Genomic DNA, 21,850 nt, shown 5'->3' on the forward strand with positions numbered 1-21,850 from the left:
CGGCAAGTGTGCATACAAAGATGTGCATGACCTTGTACATTCTAGAAAAGTGTTTTAGGGTTCTACTGAACTTATTAACTAGGGCACTGATCTTCACCTCCTTTTCCCCCCAAATTTTGAATTGTTCAACATACAGTATAGACACTTACATTCTCCTCACTAGGAAAACAGACACGATTAAAAATAAAAACAATAAATAAATTTTAAAAAATCAATGTTTAACAAATAGCCAGAACTACTTATCAGTCTGGAATCTCCACCCAAGTATAAAAGAATCAGATCTACAAAGAAATGAACATTTTATTGAAAAGTACGTTAGGTGAGAGGAAGATGGAGGAGATAATTATTATCTGCACTGATGCTCTTCCATAGCAAGTCAGAGGACTTTATGCTGTTCCACATGAAAAATCCCAATATTAACTTAAACTGTAATATAACCCTTGAAAGATATTCAGTCTTTAAAATTGTCAAGTGATGAATAACCCATCACTTCCCTTAGGAAGTAGCTTAATTATAATTAATAGTAATTAATGTTATAGTTTCAGTATCAATCTGTGTTTCCATCTTTGTATTCCATACATAACTCAAACAAGATTTCTGTCCAAGGAATAATGTGGCTCTATTGCTAAGACTGATACTACCACCCCAACAGTTTGTGATTTCTCTTTCCTCCCTAAGAATCAATGTCAATTTGAAAAATTTACAACCCTCTCTGATTTGTAAAGTAGCAAATGATAAAAGTTCACAGTAGCAATTTTAATTAAAATTGAGTGATTAGGTGAATTGAGTTCACCTAATCCAAATAGCATACCTCATGGATTATAGCATACTTTCATACAGATTAGATTAGAATTTAAATACATGGTCTGCACCAAGTTTGAGTTTACTATATCAGAGTAACTCTATTAGCTATAGGAAATTGTAGGTTGTTATCTAGTGGATGTGTAGTAGAAGAGAATATTCTACACACATAGAGATGAAACACTTTATTTTGAGAGCACTTAAAAGTCATAGAACTAGAAATGCTGAGAAAATTACTTATAAATAACCGTAAATGCACTGCTCTTTCTTATACTCATTCATTTTTCCTACTGATTTGCAAAGAAAGCCTTTACTCATCTTCCCCACAGATTTTTCTATGAATACAATGCAGGATTCTCTCTTGTCAATTGCCAGATGTATTCCTGACAGGAGAGCAACAACTAGTGTGCAATGTCACCAAAATATACCACAGCCAGAACAGGAAAGAAAGCATTTTATCAGAAGTCAAAAATATGGGCAAGATGTTATTTATTATGGGCAGAAGAACATTAAAACACCAGGTAGCTGTATAAAATAAGTAATACAGTCCCACACTGACCATGTTCCACTGGTAATTTTAAAAGAACAGATGGCACAGAGCTCTGGGTATTTCCTCAGCCTTTGGTAATAATTTGCAAGGTGATTTTGAAAATTATAATTTGAGTGCCTGGCTATTATATTAAAATTCAACAGGGAATCGAAATGCTCTTAAGAATAAGGTCATTTATCAGTTGCCTTCCAGAAACCTCCTAGGCTATGCACAATTTGGATTCAGTGAATGGATATATATAATAGCATCTGTTAGTGGAAAAATACCTGACCCATTTGGGTATTTCGAAAACATGCAAAGAACACCACAATACAGTAGAATCCCAACTCTTCCTTCTCAAATAACTATGTAAAAGTCACATTTTTTTTTTAATGTTATAGACCCTTTATAACAGTTGAACTGAAAAAGGGTCTTCAGATTGCAGACTTTTCATTTGACCCAGGATAAGAGATGAAAAAAGCTCTGAAACTTCAATAATTATTTTGACCTCAGAACAAAATAAGTAATTTATCTTCTTTGTTTTCACATAAATGATGCTTCTTTCTACTAATTCTGTCTGCAGAAACAATCCCAAAAAGTTATACATCTTGAAGTGTACTTGAGAGAAACACTCACAAACTGCATTTGTCAACAGCAGCCTGTGTGAACAGATTGAGCTTTTTATTTTCACCAATGGCCCAAGAAATATAGTTTCATTTTCTAAACTGTAGAGCCATTTTAATATCCACCAAAAGACCTCCAGAAATCACCTGTCTCCTCTCTTACAGTCCCATCAAAAAAATCAAATACACATTTTTCACAGATCATCTTCTACAGACTTTCTGAAAATCATAGAGAACACCAGAAGGAATACTTTGCAAGCTAACAGTGGTTAAATCTTCTATGCCTTTGTGGGTGACTCAGTAAAGAGGAGTGAGGAGAATAATGATGCATTTTAATGTTTGAAGTGACTTTATCAAAAGTCTTCAAGCCTTCAAGAAAAGGTAAACTTTTTTTTTACAGAACATCAGGATTTTATTTTTCCTGACAAAATATTCATCGTAATCCCAAACTCCACTGAGAACCACCCCCAGCTAATCTTTTTTTCCAGTTTAACAATTGATAAGCTTTCATTCATAGCACCGAATTCTGTGCTATTCTTTATGTCTCATATAGGTTTTTTTTCCACTCATCACACACATAAAAAAGCACTAGAACTAAGCTGATTTCCCTCAGTAAAATTAAGCAAACACATTTCAACAAACCCTTGAAGTTAACTCATGAATTAAGTTTGAGTTTGGGGCACTACACCGAGGGAGGGAGGACAGAAAGAAGGTTGTTTTCACTCCCAGGATACATTTATGCAAACAATACTTTCACAACAGCAGTCCAAATGGAATCAGTTATGAGTCCATTATTTCAGAAGTACCTTTGCTGGTAAACTTGTGACTTGAAGAAAACACTTACTTTGAGATCAGTATGATGTATACTGCATTTGAGAGAGGGGGCAAAATTAACCTCTGAAATGGAACCTACACCATTGAGAGACTACTGTCATAACCTGGCTATCATTTTTCTCCTCTTTTTTTTTTTTTTTCTTTCAACAGATTGACAGCTTGCATTAAATAATAAAATAAAAAAGTCAAAGAAAACAAAGACTTTTGCAACAAGGAGGTCACAGACAGCTAATGGAGTATCATGGGACTTGTAACAGGTCTGGCAGGAATGAGTAACAACAGCTTGTTCAAGGGCTACTCTGGCCACTGTCATTGGGATGGCAAGATTAAGGCAAAAGGCCAGAGACTCCCTCCATCTGCTAGTTTGATTCCTAAACCACAGATGCATGTTAACTGAATGCAATGGCAAGAAAATGAGCCACATATCAAGGTGAAACAGCCCAAGTGATATGTAAATCTTAAACCCTAGTGCCTGAATAAGCACAAAAAGAAAAGCACACATTTTACACAAATTGCCACTCCTGGAAAATGATTAGGAGGATGACAATGCTATTGGGCCTGGAACAGGCACCAAAATGTTGACACCAGGGTGCTTAATCTGTCCATCTCACACATGCCCCTGCTAGGCCAAGAAAATGCACACAACACCATACCTATACTCAATTTTATACCAAAAACAAAATCCAGGCTTTATGGCTGTAGTATGGTCACACTGTTTTGTCTCACTGAGACTTTATTTATGTCCTGTCCAGTAGTTTCTCATGTTCTGTTCTTTTTAACCTCAGGCCAAGGGGTACTCACCTGCTTAGTCATTTGCCTGCAGCCTTAACAACAAAGTATACGAATTTGCTATTTCTTCTGTATACAGCAATCTATGTCTTTCCCCTATGGACCTCACCACTTAGAGCAGACAGCTTACAAACCTCAAGGAATATTACACATACCATACTTCGGGCATGACCATGCCCCTGAGATACCGCTTCACAAAATGCCTCTATGCCTGACTGGGAAGCTGTTCCTAAAACCTGGCAGTACAGTCCCTCACCATAGCTCTTCGAAGCCTTACAGAATTAATTCCCACATACAAATCCCTGCATTGTGCATCACTTGCATGTCTCTCTATGTTGCTTCACTTGGATTTGTACCCTGAACAGAGATAAAGCACCCAAAGTTTGAATCACCAGGCTCTGATTAAACAAGTTCAACAGCCACGGCAGAAATAGGCATTCAGTAATTGTTGTGACATGACCACACGGATGCCAGGGTTTCTTTTAGGATCAATAACTTTAACTACTCCCTTTATTGAGGACAGGCTCCCTTCTTAAACCATCTTATACCAGGCAGTACTTTCCCACTAGCTATTAATTGGTTAAAAACTTTGCCTGGCAAAAGCAAACACCCAGCAACATCCATGTTTTAAAGCTGGAGAACAAGCAGTTTGAGACAGCAAGGTGTCTCCTGAATCACCCTTCTTTGTTCCTTCTAACTTGCTTACATTTCTCATGGCTTCATCATCACCAGTCTGATGGTATCATCCACAGGGCTTGTCAACCCCCATGGCAGTACTCCTACAGGTAATACTTAGGAGTGTAAGAAGGTAAGAGGAGGAAAAGAAAACTGAATGCAATCCTAGTCAGAGACGAATACATCTTTTACTTCCTTATCTTCACTCAGAAACATCCACAATATAATGCAGCCCTAGTGCCAATTACAGCTCTACACACCACAGGACTTACCCCAGCTCCTTGCAGTTCAGGTCCCCAGTGCTTCTCCTGTGTCCCCAATGAGCCCTGCAGCCGCCCCAGCATGGCGGACCCGGCCCTCCGAGGCTCTAACACCTGCCATTATGCTGCAGCCCCCCAGCAGGGCACAGGTACAGGCCCCTGCTCCTTCTCTTGAAAGTTCCAGAAGGTTCCGGGAGGGCAGGAGGCCTTACCACCTTCCTCAAGCAGCTGCCTGGAAGGCAAAAGTCAAGGGCATCCACAACCAGTGGGGCTTCTGCGCAGCAGTGTGCTGCTTTGTCCGTGTGGGCCTGCTGCAGGTGTGACATGGCACCAGGCCTGATGTTGCATCACAGATGATTTTACTGCTTGTGTAATCATAATCACCAGTTTGCATGTCGGGTTTTGCCACATCTAAGGGAAATCATTTTCCCTGACTTGAAGTCACCCTAAAATTAACTTCTGATGTCATTAAATATGTCACATATTGATGAATATACCTGTCAGATTCATGTGGATTAAAAATGAATACTTGTTGATATTATACTGGATTCAAGAGCAACATACAAGTTTTGGACACATCATCCAATTTCTCTGTTAAGTGTAAAAGTAAGTGTAAAGGTTTGAAAGTTTGTTAGAGAATTTAGTAAATTTTCTGTGCTTTTTTTTTTTTTTTTTTTTTTTTAGCAAATATTAATCAGGAGGAGAACAGATTTTCTCTGCTAGAAGAGAACAGTAAAGACTGGTTCATGACACAGTCTGCCCAGAAGGTTGATCATTATAAATTACTTTATTGACCCATGGCTCTGCTCAGCATCCTGCGCTTCAGTGAACTGAGCAATCAACACATGCTAAATGCAGGTAAGGGGGACATTCATAGCGAAATATTACTGCTGAACAAGCATGCTGTTTCTTCACTGTGCACAGTTTGTTTCCATTTTGATTTCTTTGGTGAATACATTTTATTTTTGAAAGTCCTTGACCATAGGGACTTTGCAGTTTTTAAACAGAAGCTTCTCAATTGTGCTTATATGGACACTGGTTGTGTAGTCGTAGGTATCTAGATACATTTATTTGTATGTATTTACACATAAGCAAATTGTAGCTGTAATTTCCATGGAAGTTATATTCGGCTATGTCAAATGTGATTTGTGGGCAATATTAGAAGGTTGCTTTAATCTGAACTTGTATGAAATAAATCCAGGATCCTGGATGACATATGTACATTAAAAGCCATTTCACATCATGAAAATTTTAAGCTACTGTAAAGAATGTTTTGAACTGTGATCATCAACTTTCTAAGTTTTATGAATTATATCAACAAGAAAGAGGTTCACAGTCATTCTCCAGAAGCATAATGCCCCTAGAAATATCTCTTTGTAAGAACAGAAGGGGAGAAAGAGGAGAGATGTATGAAACACACTAGAAATCTGTAACCTCATTTGGGAAATCTTGATGTATTTATTCCTGTTGAAGAAATAATGAATCGGCTAAAACTATTTTCAGTTTGGACAGAAATATACTCAGATCAACAAGTGATAGAAATAACATAAGCAAATAAAGCATTTGGCATTTTTAAAACTCATATTTTGTTTCTTTGTTTTAATTAGATCAATGCCTCTAAAATTGCATTTAATCATGAAGCTATCATCAGGCATGTCTGGATTTTGGAGCTTTCTCTTTCTCATTGCAATTTTTGCACGGTGGTGATTGTCAGTTCTTGCAGTATTGCCATGAATCTCTCAAATACTTGATATTTTACTTAATTCCACAGTTTCTTATAAAAAGTCATTACATGGAAGACAGCCTGCACCACTCTCAATAAAATAGCTTGAAGCCATAATTCAAATGTACTCTAAAAACTTTATGAGAGTCTAAGCAAGAATCCTCATGACAGGGAACAGTGTGGGCTGCCTGTTCCCTGAAGGACGGGGAGCTGAGCATGGTGACGTTTTCAGGCAGGGCTGGAGCCATGAGCAAGGGCCTAGACAAACGAAGCAAGATGGACCTCGAGACTGTGGCCAGGTTCAGTCAAGAGTCCAGATCATCAGCTAAGGCTGAGATTATGACGCAAGTTCAAAGTCAATCCACAGACCAAGATCAGGTCCTGTAACTGCTGGGCAAGCCCACAGTGACAAGGCAGGTGTGAGGTCAAGCTAAGAACTCTACTTGAAGGTCTCAGACTAGGTCAGCATGTTCTTTGAGCAGTCACAGGCATGGCTGTATGTTAACTGTTGACAATCACTCCTGTGACAGCTCAGGCCAGGGGCTCAAGGCTCAGGGTTGACCTGAAACACCACTCCTGAATATATGGGTAAAGGGTGAGAGAGAAGGTCCAAGGTGAGCTGATCAAGGCCATCAAAGGCTATTTGGTGCCTTCAGGGCCCTGACACATGAATTTAATAAATGCTGTTTTCTAAGGAAACTCACGTGCTTTTGAGATTCTTCTCAGTCTTTCACCTATTTGGAGTTCACGGTACTAATATATGGATCTTATTTCATGTTGCTTTGCATGTACAGCCACAATACTCAAGCTGCCAGGAAAAAGAATGAATGCCTTGCCCTTTACAGAAAAGTCTATTAATGTTTATTTTTCATATTGGATAAAAATTGAAGTAAGCAAGGATACTTATTTTTTTTACACAGAAGAAAAGCAGTAACTTGCCTAAATTAGGCAGTAAAGTGGTGGTTAGGGCATTCTTTTGTATATGGGAAACCCAGCAATTTAAAATGCTTTGCGATAAAATACTTGTGTCTGGACCTCCTATTATGTACTCGAGTTACTGCATTTCTTTGCTCATCTAGGGTGCTCTATTACTATGGAAAATGGTGTGTGTGGGAAAAAAAAAAAAAATATATATATATATATATATACATGTATATATATATATTTATATATGAACGTGGAAAAGAATCATTTAAATCTGTACTAGCCCATGAGAAATATTGGGACATTTATAAGCACACATTTGGAGGCAATGTGATAATGCTTCAACTGTCTAGCTGGATACTGCTTGTTTACAGAGAATTTGCATCTCCCTCTGTGTCAGTGACTAGGAGGCATACTAATACTTGCACATCAATCTCACTCTGGACTACATTCAAGAAATCTCTGAATCCTCACTTTTTTCTTTATTTCTTTATTTTATTTATTTATTTATTTATTGGTCCAAGTGGACAAATTTCTCTTAAAATTTATATGCTGCTTTATGCCAGAACAGCTTTTCTGGCTCAGATGAAATTATCCTAGTTCTTACCAGAGTAAAATGGGAACATTGGAGGTAAATGAAGTTTAGGATCTGATTTCAAAAGAAGTAGGCTGTGGATTAGAACCAGTGACATAAGCTGTGTGAGTGTTCATAATGGGAGGAGGGAAGAGGGTGAAATTTCCAGGACATACTGCATTTTATCTCAAATAAAAGTAACAGTTATGGGTGTAACATTTTTGGCTGATTAAGATCTCAAAATAAAAGTCAACAGTAGATTTATTTGTGCATACACATGCAACCGTAGCAGAACAGAGATCAAGGAGAACATCATACAGATCAACAATTGTGCAGCTTATTTGTTATCAAGATAATACTACCAAAACAAGACCATTTGTTATGTATGTTCTTGTTTTGTACACTGCTATTCTCTCAAACGTCCATAACATGGCATGACTACATGTCCATATTAAGACAGGATGAAAAACTAATATTTAAGATAGCTTTACAAAGTGATGGCAGGGATCTGCTCCACTGTCCCCAAGGTAAGAGCTGACTGATGAGCGAAACAAAGTCCTGCTAGATTGCTAGACTCTTACATCTCTTTTACATTAGTACACTAACACACACACACAAGTTATTTCCTGAAAGAAATATAAAAATAAGCTATTTTTTTTAAAGTAGAATATTCTAAAGTCTTCTAGTTGAGCCACTAGTTGTAGTTTTGAACAAAGCTTTTTTTTTTCTTTCTTTTTTTTTTTTTTTTTCCCCTGAAATTTCTGTTTTAAAGTAAGATGTGTTGTCTTTCCATATATATATTCTTACTGAGAGTAAGGCATCTTGTGTTAATTGTGAATTTTTTTAGCTGGTGCATTTTTATATTGAGAAGGCACAGAACTGCCTCTAGATCCGGAAAGATGAAAGCACCATCTACAATGAAAGCCTTCAGAAGAGTGATGTAAGTATAATTTAATACCTAAATTCAGGATTTATGGAAGGATGCTGCAATTGAACAAATTTATACTTAAAAATAAACTGTTATTACAAAAGGCACAAGAATCAGGAAGATAAACAGATCAGAGCATTTTCTGTCTACATGAAATATTTACCTAATTGATATATAGAGTATTTACCACTGTAGTGGCTTATGACATCTTAAAAAATAAGAATTCAAAAGACAACAATATAAAAAACTCAAAACAAGCCTTCCACAATTTTTATTAAAAGGGAAAAAGATAAAGGAAGGATTACATATTACTATATAATGGATTGGCAGACCTTATTTTCTTAATAAAACATGTCTTTTCATACCATATGATGAAAACACACAAGCTGACAGCAATTCTTGCAGCTGGGATTCTCCAGTGTTTTGCCAGAAACACTTGCTTATGAAAATTGGTGGATGTTTCCTTGAAGATGTTCATCCATTTCATATATACTCGTATTTTAATAAACAAAGTGAATTGATAGAAATCTAAATACCTTGGAGAATTATATAACCATCAAACTAAGGGCTTAATAAATATTTTTCTTGTGTTGCATTTGCTGCACTTGGGCTGAACGTTTGTGCAACAAATGCCCAACAAAGTCAACACATGCACAGAGATCTTGTTAGAAGTTTCTGAAGGCCCCCAGCCTGTCCCAAGCTTACACGCTTTTTTGATACGCAGGATATTTCCTGGCAGGATAAGACTGCATACCTAAGTGTATCCAAACTTACAATACTTTTAACCCTGCTAAGGCTACGAAACATTATAAGCAGAAAAGAAGTGTGCAACTCTTCTCTATTTGATTGTCAGAAGTAAAAGATACAGAAAAGAAAAGATGAGCTAGATTTCAGAAGAAGGTTGCACCTTATGTTGGAAAAAAAATAAAATAGGGTGGGGGAATAATTGTCCAGTTGCTTCCCCGAAAAGTGAAGATTCTTTACTACATCATCTTAGAATAAAATAGAACTTTGGTTTGGACAATTTCCCCAGTGGTATGTAAAATATCTCGCAGTAAGCTACTAATTGTATCCTTCCACCACTTCATCTCTGATGCCATCTGCCTGGTCCCATGGATCTGTAAGTTAGTCAAGTTGGATTAGCTACTAAGCAGTTGTCCAAACTGTCTTAGGTATGTTGTGACAGTCAAAGAATGTATGATGGAAAAGAAACATGCCCATCCCCAAGAGTATTCTCTCTGTCCCCCAAAGTACTGTCTGCACAGCACAACCTGCCTGGAAAGGCTTCTGGCAGTGCAATCCAAGAGTGGTTTTCCTTTTTTAATGGGCACAGTAGAGCTTTCAGGCTTTGCTCCAGCTTTGCTAGTGATAAGTAGCATCATAACAACAACAACGTTGGGCACTGATACTTGTTTTACTGGCATAAGGTAATAGAGAGTACACACTAATCTCATAGCAGCAATTTTACTAATTAAATTCTATACTTCACTACAAGATGTTTTTTGAAAATCGTCAAGGAAGTTCTTGATATACAACAGTGCATACTGATAATAGGCAAACGTCCAAGACTGGGTGCCTACAAGCTTACCTGAAGCTGTTTCAAATTTGCTGTCTTAAAAGAGAAGGTTTCTCTGCAAAATGTTTACTTTTGATCTCAGTATTGAGAAAGTATTGTATGTTATAAGTGAAAAGACAAAATAAGATATGATAATGTTACTTAAACTCAAGAAAATGCACAAGATACAGGAATTGTGCCTGATGCCAAAAAAAAAAAAAAAAAAAAGTCCATTCATTCATTCATTTCATTTTCACTTCAGTTACATGTTTTTCTATGTTTGTGTACAAGCCAAAGAGTTTGTTTTTATTTCCAGTTAAAAATTACAACACTGGTTTCAGAAATGTCCCTACATAACTATCAGTACTGTTGTGTTACTTAGAACTAAGAACTACTGATGGCTCCTAAAAAGCATGGAGAACAAAGCACTGCAATATATTTTCAGAAGATCTTGGAATTCAGAAAAGTCTATGTACCCCAATGAAAAAATGATTTATGAAACTACCAAATGCAAGATATTGTATTTCTTTTTCCTTTCTGTCATAGACAGATTCCATGTACTGCATGGACCTGTGTTTCTCTTTCAGTGAAATACTTGCCCATGCTTTGTTTCAGAGACAAACATAATCAATGTTTTGCAAGACGGCAACACTTCTGCCTCAGTTCTAAATACTCTGAAATTCAAGTAAACCCCCAAATTTTAAGAGCTTGTCTCCAAACTCTACTGCATGCTTTAATGGTACTTTGTTCCATGATGCACAGCAAAGCCTTTCCACTGTCTCACTAAAGCAGATGTCATTATGCAAATTCTTTATCTGTCAAGGGAAAATAATACTTTTTTGTAGGATCCTGCAATCTCATGATCTGCTGATATGCCTGTCTTGGTGGCAGCTTTCTCATAACTTTTACCCTCAAATGGCTTCAAATCATCCTTTTGACAGACATCAGGAAGAAGTTGTTCACCAATAGGGTGGTCGCACACTGTAACAGGCTCCCCAGGGACGTAGTCACTGCACCAAGCCTGTCTGAATCTAAGAAGCATTTGGACTGTGCACATGTTCTAAAATTCATGGGTAGACCTGTGTGGTGCCAGGCATTGGACTCAATGATCCTTATGGGTCCCTTCCAGCTCAGGATATTCTATGATTTGATGATTTTCTTCTAAAGAACACAGAAAACATGGGTTCTATATGGCGGTATTGTTAAAAATTTCAAATTCAATATAAAGGTTGTACAAGTATATCTATATAGAATACAGACAATAACAAACATGGTTAAATATAGGTAGGGATACAGATATTATGTGTATATACACTCAGGAGTTGTATGCAAATAGGAGGAAGTTGCAGCATGCCCTTTCAATGCAAGTTTCATGGTTAGATAGGAGTTGGGAACGACACCCATTTTCTGTGTTATGTTATTTTTTCCCAGTAAAACTATTAAAAGCAAGAACTCTTGCTTTTTATTCCACAATTTATGTTTTAGCCTGTACAGTTGTTATTTGTCATTTGAATGTTTTGATAATACATACATTGTTTTTATAAAATTCTTGCCTATTTCTAACATTGAGAAATATGAATGATTCCCCATGTATATTTGAAGAAAGCTTGAAACAAGAAAAAAAATCTTGTTTTTTATTTGAATAAATGACTGAAGAATAGATTTTTTAATCAATCTTTAAATATTCATTAGAGAAAAATGATTTATTCATGCTTAATAGAGCATCCCAAACTGTTGCAGGTTTCATTAGATGAAATTTGAGTGATTTCTGTTTACCATTATAATACTTTACATGCATACAACAATTTTCATTCAAAAGTATTTCAAAGTGCTTTGTATACTGTGTGTGCATATAAAGGATAAATTAACCAACCAGTAAATTAGAGTCACCTCTGGAGTGAAACTCCATGGAAGTTCTGTGGCAAGCATCTTGTATGAGTTCAGTATTTTTTTAACAAAATTTCACTGATTTCAAGAAAGCAGAACATGCGATTAGGTTAATCTTCACTGTATAGAGAAGACAATGGTCTTCTGGCTAGGGCATCCAGCTCCAACCAAGAAGTCATTCTCTGTTACTTGGTTCTGCCACAGACCTCTGCTCATCTTCAGCCAAATTCATTTAATCTGATTTGGGTAAATAAAGTGAGGATAAATTGTACCCGTTCAGCTTTGGAGACTGATCGTGTACATACTGTTAATTACTTTAAATGCAAGCTAGTCACTGTTAGTTACACCCCTGCTTTAGCAATGGAGAAACTCTTTTCCAGTGATGGTAAGCTAACTTGTGTGGTACTGTATCTGCCACGTGCTGGTATGGTAGTTACTGGAGATATCTGCCATGAGTCTGAACTGTCAGTTATATTTCTCAGAATAATACTTAATGTGTTCCAGTTATTGACAATTTTAATTATACCACATGAACTTTGAACTGGAATGTTTCCCTGTCTCTGCAGCAGTAAGCACTACATCTTTAGATCCTGGTTGGAATTTCTAAGTGCTGTTTAACAGAATAAAGTTCTTCGTTGGTATACGTGTATGTATACACTGAGACTATTGATACCTGTAGCAGATCGAAGAAATAACTTTTTTGGGTTTGGTGTTCTGGTTTGTTGTGGGTGATTTGGATGATTTTTACGGGAGGCAGGTTGAGACAGTGTAACAAACTGGTTGGGATGGGGAGTCATTCAACAACATGAGATTTTCTCCTTCAGGGTTGGCACAAATAAGAAAATTCTTCAAAACTACTAGAACAGGTGATCAAGTATTTCACATGTATTTTGACACCTATATGTCTTCTGGCCTCCCCTCATGTTGTCATTTTATCATTCCTTGAACATGCAATGTCATCTTAAGTCTAAATTTCAACAGAAGATAGATTAATAGTGAGTTTTAAATGGATTTTATTGCAACAGCTATAAAGTTTAGAAAATAATTTATATGTATTGCTTACTATTTTTAAATAGAAATATGTTTTCTTGTGAGCCAAATACAAAGACTTTTTTGGTAATCAGATTTATGAAAGTATTTTTTGAAATCCTTGGGATTATTCAGCTCTCAGAACTGTAGCTCTGATACTGCACTGGGGCAAGTGTTTCAAAGGGTAAGGAAAATCACCTATATGGGATGACAGAATTTGAAGTCCAATATTGTCAAATTATTTGCAGCTCTCTGCAGGAGTTGAACTGAGATAGGGCAGTATTTGCAGCCAACTTGTTGTTTTGCAACAGATCTACTAATTTTTATTTAATCTGCATTTGACCATTCATTAGTTATTTGTCTCCAACAACAAATAATACAGGGCTAATAATAAAGGGCTAATTTTTCAACAAATTCTAGGTACACTACTTTAATCTCTTGACGTAAAACAGTGGCACGTGAAATTAGAGAAAATCCTAAAGAAATAACGGGCAGAAGGGCTACTAGAATCTGGTCCACAGTAACTTCAGTGCAGCTATTCCCAGGCACGTATGTTTGCATAATCATTCTGTCGCACTTCATGCAACTAACAGTCATCCAAAACTCCCAGTCATACATTCTGCTCTTCTGAAATAAAGCTATGTAAGTGACGAGTATGTCTGTTCTGCATACTTAAGGTTCCTGTCAGTACAATAAATCAGTACGCAGCAGGGCAATATTTTTCAGTGATAGCTGCACTGTTGTTTGCAGTTACTTGACTAAGTAAATGTAAACTCTTTGGAGCTAGTGGTGCTTCATATTCAGTCTGATCAGACTGTTATTTTGACTTATTAACCCCAGAGATCCCCTCAAAGTACTGTATTCTTGCTGAAGATACTCCCTGCTTCTCCTATGCAAGAGACAAGGTAACTTCAAAACATAACCATCTAATTGGCAGTGGAAGAATTATCCTCTTTTAATTATCTGCATATAAAAAATCAGTAAAGATTTCTAGTTGCTCTATAACATTAAAATGATCTACACCCAGAATAAATTCATTCAAGCAGGTTTTTTTTTGGTAATGAGACTAGTAACCAGCTGTATCTGTTTAAAGCTGCTTACTGTGTGATACCATAGGAGGAAAGAGCCCCCTAATGGCTTCAAGTTATCTAGGAAAATAAAAAGAAATTTCACTTTCTGCGAGTTCAAGCTGGAAAGCAGAGAAAAATGAGTTTCAGAAAGACCAAATTAGTTTTCTTGATACAAATTAATCAGTTTGAAGTGTTGCAAAAGATCTGGATTAAGAAAATTCTGGACTCAAAGGAAAATGCACAATTAGTAGTATATAATCTCTTAATCTTTTCAATTTTATTTTTTTTTCAGTTATTTTTACCTGAAACTGACAACTGACAGAAGATGCTTACACAATAAATCTTTAATGTGGAAACCAATAATATATTTCATGAGCGTAAGCTTAACTAGTTTGGGCTTCTGATTTGCTTTGTCATTAAAAGAAAAATTCAAATGGAATTATCTCTTTACAAAATAAATACCTTTTAATATGAATTTCATGTTAGAATGTAGTGAATACAGACATACTAATCTGGAGACAATTGTATCACCACCTTTGGAAATAAAATCATGCTAATTCTGTTATTTCAATTGCAAAATTTTGTGGGTTCTTAAGGTATATTTAAAGAGCACAAGTCTAGTAAACAGCTTTTTAAGAGTGATGAATAAGGGCTATAGGAAAGCTTTTAAATGTGTGTAAAGGATTATCTTTGCAAGTTAAAATGCATATGAAATATTTTGAAACAGGCCTTAAATTTTGCAAGGAGGCAAGGTGAATTTGGCATCCAATTAACTTATCTCCTTACAAAATTCTGTCCATATTTGGTAGATCTAACTCTTTTGATATCAAAGTCTCTGTCTTCCTGTTAAAACTTTCGGTCAGTTAATTAAAACATAAAGGGAGGTTCTCACCATTATTTGTGGACAGATTATGACACTTCTATTCAACATATGCAGTCCTCACCTCTTGATAGTACTTTCACTAATTTTGAGGGCCCTGCTTAAGGAGTAAAATACCAGTTTTGCTAAGGAGGCAAAATTTTCCTCCAAAAGAGTTTCTTGCTAACTTGAAAGAATTTCAAAGGAAACATTGAAATTGCATCTTGTATATAAAAAACAATGTAGACATTATTCACAGAGAAAATATAAAGAAATAATACAGTACAGATTCTTTATTTTAAGTAAGCCTTTGGTTTTGGTTAATCAGTTTACTTTTTGCTTTTGCTAATATTTATTCATCACAGATACTGAAGCTGGCTCTGAAGCCTTGTATTCTTTGTTCATGTGGTCACTTAGGCAATTTAAAATTATTGTTAGCCTCAAAAATTCTATATATGCCTGTGGTTCCCAGCATTTGTCATGCTTTTTGCAAATTACAAATAATGATTTTGGTAACTGTAGGAATTTCACTTCACATCTGGGATTTTGTGATATCTTTAAGTATTTGAGTATGGTGCTCTATAGAAATTTATAGAAAAGTATAAATTAAAAAAAGTATAAAGTATTAAAGTATAAAATAAAGGTAGAGGAAGAAAAGAAAGTGATTTTCCTGTGTTTGTGATATGTTTGCCATCAGATAAAATGGATTACATTTAGGTGTTTAGTCTAGCAACAATAACATTCTATAGACAGTTCCTTATTTGGACAACCCATTGGAAAGTTGTATTTGGCTGTGTGACAGTCTGTTTAAACATTGGGTTAATAGACTGATGACTCTACTTCACTCAGATGGAGTTATCACAGTAACTGCTACACCAAAAATTCCCTGCTGTTTGGATCAAGGAGCAGAGGGTGCAAACTGATGGGGAAGGTGGTACAGATTATCACCAGTTGGAAGGAATGTGTTATTAATGAAGTCATGGTGCTGGCTTCTTAATTTTATGCTCCCATAGCCTGTCAACCCCAAGTTAATCAACTTCCTGGTTTGCTGTGTAGCCAAAAGCTGGATTATTTTTGTTTTAACCTAACAGCTTCCACAGAGGCAGCAAAAGCATTTCCATCACAGACAGAGGAAAAGATGTTTAGAAAGTTTATGTAGAGCATTGGCTGTTAGCAGACAGCAGTGTCAATGTCACATGAAAACAAGCACTGAGCCCATGGGATGTCTGCTTTGAACATGCAGCACAGCATATATGAACATCCTAGGATACATATTTCAGGTCATAAGCCTTGATCTTTGCTTTTCAGGCAGAATGTTAGCAATAGCTACAGTATCTATAAAAAGATGGCAGTCTAATGCCGTATTATTTAAGGAAGATCATGTTTGTGCAGCAGAGGTAAGCTTGCAGTCAAAAGACATTCTGTTTCAAACTACTGACATGCATTGAAAAATCCTCTAGTTAAATGTTCTCCCTGCCTGGTTTAACAACAGGAACAATAAGGAATTAATAATATGAGGGAGCTTGTGTGCTATTACAACTCCAGACTGCTTAGCATGTGTGGGACAGGTTAGATTAAAACATCACACAAGTAGTTAGAAACCGTCTTTGCTGGCTGCTTCATTCCCATTTGCTCAAAGGGTTAAGTATAATCAATTAAATGCACAAATGATGTCTTGCTCTTAATTCTCTTTGAGTATACATAGTATTTGATATATTCCATCTGTGAATTATAGAAATCTAAGTGCATTCTACACACAAATGCTAAAGCCTGTATTTAACATGCAAAATACAAAAAGAACAATTCCTTCTTTTTGCTGTTCAGAAAAGCAAAGGATAATTTCCTTACCTGGAAGAGCAAACTCTGTATATCATCAGTACTATGTGAGCTAAGGGGACAGGATGAATTTTTGTCTTCCGTAATAAGCCTCTTCTTCAGACATGCAGAGCATTAAGAGATGCAATTATAAGTAAAATGAACTATTCCAAGATCCAGTGTGTTATCAGTTGTACTGGCTTAGAGCTGGAATCCTCCTGCAAATGCAAAAAGGTAGCTCAGTGAGTTGTCCACTGAAGGAGCTAGGTATCAGTGTTATCAGGCACCAGCAGTCACATACTGATGCTATAGTACATACAGTCTCTCTCTCTTGTGCACGCTCTCTCCTCTCTCTCTCTCACCCTGACGTTCACTCAGCTCTGAATCCGAGCTCCTTCTGCTGCTGTATAATCAATCTAGCCTGTCTGAATCTAATAGGCCTCTATTTAACCAGCCAATCAATAGCACAGATTCCACTGCTGCTTCCCAGGGTCTTTTCCAGGAATGGTACAAACAATAGGAGTTTGGCCAGCAGTTTAACTAAGTATTTTTCATTATTTTATCTCCCTGAAAGAAAAATTGATTAGGAGGGCTCAGGTTCAAAGCTCTTTCTCTCTCTTTTTTTTACGAATGACAGTGATATAAACATGCACATCATGCTGCAGTAGCATTCTGAACACTTTTAAATTTTTATCATTTCTATGCAATTTGGAGAGAAAGGAAGAAAGAAAGGAAGAAAGGGAGAGAGAAAAAGAGAAAGAAGAGAGAAAGAGAGAAAGAGAGAAAGAGAGAAAGAGAGAAAGAGAGAAAGAGAGAAAGAGAGAAAGAGAGAAAGAAAGAAAAAGACAAAGAAAGAAAGAGGTTGTGTCCCCCCAAACTAGAAATGAATTTGCACAGCAAACAAGACTCAGACTTCAGGTTCTAAAAAATCAAGAGGCAAGTTTTGCAACTTAGACCTTCTTTATAGCAAGTGTGGAAATTGAGGATAAACCAAGAAGCAGAAGAAACGTGCTTCACAGACTTCTTATACTGCCTCTCTCTTGGACTGCCTTTTTTCCTATATTGTTATGTTTCGTCTTGTATGATTTTTTCAAACTTGTATTGTATTTTTTTAAACTTGTATTGCAACAGTTTAGATTAAAATATTCAAGGAATCAGAGGCACAATATTTACTCAGCATCAGATTTACATGGGAGAACATTTTCTCCTAAAACAGTGATCAGAACTAACTCAAACACAAAGTTAGCAGCAAATAACTGCTGTAATTTAACAGCATGCCATATCTTGTACTGCACTGTGTTCCCCATGTATGCAAGTGATAAAGACTGTCCTAGAGTAGCTAAAAACAAAACTTCACGACGGACGTTGTGCAAGGAGAGTATTGTTATTGAGACAGCCTGGCTTTTGCTGGTGGTAGTGATGGTTGTTTGGTTTCTTTTTTGGTTTAGGGGGAGTAAATTGTAAGAACATATTTTCAGCCTGATCGTCTTGGTCATTCTCACTACAGCTCAAAATTATGAACTAACTTCCATGCTGAAGCAAATTGTGAACAGTACCTACCATAGTCCTGACTCCAGTGGGCAGGTTTCCTCAATCTTGGGTGCTTCTACATCACAGCATATTAATGCTAGTGAATTGCTGCTCAATCACTTTAAAAAAAAAATATTACAGTTGCCAATAGCTGTAACTAAAGAATGTGGTGAATACAGTGGTATTCACTGGTTCTCTAGAGAATGTAGTGTCCCATTCTTGGTGGTGCCCTCATGTATGATTCTTGCAGAAATTCATTAAATTGCTGCCAAAGAATCCAGAACCAAAAAGGAAGCATCAGTTTTCTGTTTCTTCAGTGCCTGTACTCTCCATCAGTCTGAGGATGTCTCAGCATACCCATCACATTAAGACCTTGTGCCTGGGATCCTGTCCTGAGAACTGGAACTTGCAGTCAAACTGCTTACTCCATGGCTATTATTGTTTCCCTAGTGTGTTGGCATAGCTGAAACCTCTTACTGAAGTGTAATCACTCTAATCTGATGTACAAATATGACAGAAGTACATAAGCAAGTAGATTTATTGATAATTAAACTAAATTATTATTATTATTTTATGACAACCTAGCTAGTAGGGATTTCTGGTTGGCTTGGAGGATTTCCTGTGTAATTCTGGAGAGTGGACAAAAAGGTTGTTCCTTTCCAGGCCCTTTATCTTAAAATCCCTCATTAAATGTATTTACAGAGCCCTATCATATGGTTTATAGTCTATGTAACTATGTGGCAACATGGTCTTCCTGGACAAACACAAGCTAGCTACCATAGCTAGTGCTATGAAGTGATTGATTTTATGTTATTAGTCTCTTGAAAATTCTAGTCCAAGACTGAAAGAGAAAGACAGCAGGAAGAAAAAAAAAAAAAAAAGACATTTTTTTTCATATTGTTTGCAACATGGGAAAGAAATACATGATGTTCATAAACAATATGGAATACCTCTAAGCCTAGTCAGAAGTAGAGCTATCAGGAAAACATTTTGTTTAGTCTCAGTGTTTACACAAGAGTATGCATAAGGTCATAAAAAAAGCAGAAAATAACAGGACGTTTAGGCCTTCAAAGTGCATAAAAATACAATTGGGAAACAACTGTTGAAGTCACAGTATCCACAGCAAGTTTACCTCATCCATTCATAATCTGAAATATCACAGTATCGGCTAACAACCTTTGATTCCTCAGTTGCAGATGGAATACCTCTTTAATTGCAGGCTACAAAGCATGCGTAACAGACATCATGAGTGCTTTGAGTGGTCTGCATCAGCTAAGTGAAAATAAATTATTTCTGTTCATGGATACAGAAGATAAAAATGCATAAATAAAAATGAACATGGATAGAATTGCAGTTGCACAATTGTACAAGTGAAGATCTATCAGTGTAGCAGTATAAGGCCTATATAATCCTATATATTGGAAGAAGGGCACTTAGAATGGATTGTGTTCTGCATTGGGCCAGAGCAGTGAAGTGCAAAGACGTAACTTTGTTCTGCATCCTATATAATCTAGCTCATTTGAGGGTGCAAACCAGATAGTATATACATGTGAAATGCTATTACGAAATCAGATGTTTTGCATTTTGATACTTTAGATTTTTATTTCTGCTTTCTGGCTTTTTAGCAAAACTGTCAGGGTCACATTTTTTAAAAGTCAGGATGAGTGTGTAAATTTCAAGAACTGACCTTTTATGTACACACTGTTCTTCAGGTAATGCTTTCTGAAATTTTAGATTTCCTTTGGAAATACAGATGCTGACATGCATGAACACATATTGAATATACGGTGAAAATACCTCTGTGTCCAATATGTCTGCAGTGTAATACAATACTATCTTAAGAATAAATAGATGCAATGTATCACAGCAAGATGCTTTGGGACTGCACATATCTACTTAGTGGATAATATAAACAGTTCCTATCAAGACAAATTGATGTTTAATATTACAATATTAAATACTGAGATGGGTATTCAGGCTTGAAACATTGACCTAAGCAATATCAATGTGGTTTAGAATATAGGGCATAATGTATATATTCCAATAAGAAAGCTTGGAACCACCTGATCTGTTCCAGGATGGAACCAAGCATCTACTTGCATATACTGTATGTGTGCTTGTGGCTGTGAATTAGAATCTCAGTCAGACATTTAAACCATTGTATCTACTGTATACAGAAGAGTCATCTTCCTTTCTTATCATTCTGTCCATAGTTTTTATTAGAAAACTGCTAATCAACGACTTGGTCTTTCCTGTCCAAAAGCTTGGACCATGAACAATAGAAAGTTAAGAAGGTTTTCTTGTATTTCACATGCTTACAACATGAGAAAAGTTTTGGAATGAACACATGCTGCATATACTCAGTACATATAAGTATATAATATATGGGATTATTTTAATATTTAAAGTCCAATCAGACTCTTAACAGCTGAATAGGAAGATATAACAGAACCTTCTTTAAAAAAAAATGTATTTTTAAGGGAAGAGGTATTTCTCTCAAATGTAAAGACTCAGTACTTTAACAACTTGTTTGGAAGAAAAAAAAAAAAAAAGAACATTTCAAATTTAAAGAACAGTTTTAGATTCTGCTTATGAAATGTAAGAATACCTTTTTTTTTTTAAGTTTTATTTTGCTCAGTTTGGGGAAAAACAAGGAAACAAGGTGCAGTGATATCACAGAGCACTTCTGCTTGTGAGTGTTGTGTTTAGAATGTATTGAGTGCTTCTCCATGAGAAAATCTTTTTCACTGTTTCAGATTGGATTAAGAAAGTGAATATACATTTGTTTCCTTCCTCATGATTCTAACAATAATCTAGTTATAGTTCTTCTGTAAGTGAGTAATCAAAGGAAAGTCAGAATATGCAGCTCTGTAAGACTAAATCTTGTGAGCATCTAATGATGAAAATAGCAGATGTTGCCTATTCATAGAAGTGCCTTTGATGGATTCCCTCATGACAAAAATGAAAATAAAAGTCAGGGATGTACATTTCACACATCTTTCTCTGGAAAGAATGAATTAAATGTTTCTATATCGAACCTAAATATGGTGTTTGTTTTTTGTTTGTTTGTTTGTTTGTTTTGTACTGTTGCTGGGTGGTATTTTAGCAATATAGATATTAATCAAGTTTCAAGTCCTGTCAAGTCTTAACACATTCCTAAAATGTTCAGGCTATTCACAGGCTTAAAAATGAGTAGTGCATACACAGATCTTCAACACAGAAACTTAAAATATTATTCATATTTGAACTGAAATACAGAAAAAGGCCTTTTTTTTTTTTTTTTTTTTTTTTTTTTTTTACTGCTTCTATATAAATACAAGGATACCGAATGTAGATTTCATCAGTTTTATTTCATTCTTCCTATCCTATAAGAAATCTCCATGTAGATCCTGAAAGGCATGCTTAGGAAAGAAGTCGATATACTGTCTATAAGCTACAAATAAGA

General features: G+C 36.1%; 1 protein-coding gene across 8 annotated transcripts in view; it reads right to left on the reverse strand.

The window, feature by feature from the left end:
• Positions 1–17,306, reverse strand: part of CDH18 (cadherin 18) — a 625,567-nt gene extending 608,261 nt beyond the window's left edge. For all 8 annotated transcript variants that reach the window (XM_084508750.1, XM_084508740.1, XM_084508744.1 and 5 more), the window contains exons 1-2: positions 17,195–17,306; positions 16,909–17,093 (exon numbers count right to left, since the gene is read on the reverse strand). The gene's annotated coding sequence lies outside the window, so the exon portion shown is untranslated. The remainder of the gene's footprint in view (positions 1–16,908; positions 17,094–17,194) is intronic.
• Positions 17,307–21,850: the final 4,544 nt, after the last annotated feature.

The sequence above is a fragment of the Aythya ferina genome (assembly GCF_964211825.1).
Source record: "Aythya ferina genome assembly, chromosome: 2".
In the NCBI taxonomy this organism is placed as follows: domain Eukaryota; kingdom Metazoa; phylum Chordata; class Aves; order Anseriformes; family Anatidae; genus Aythya; species Aythya ferina.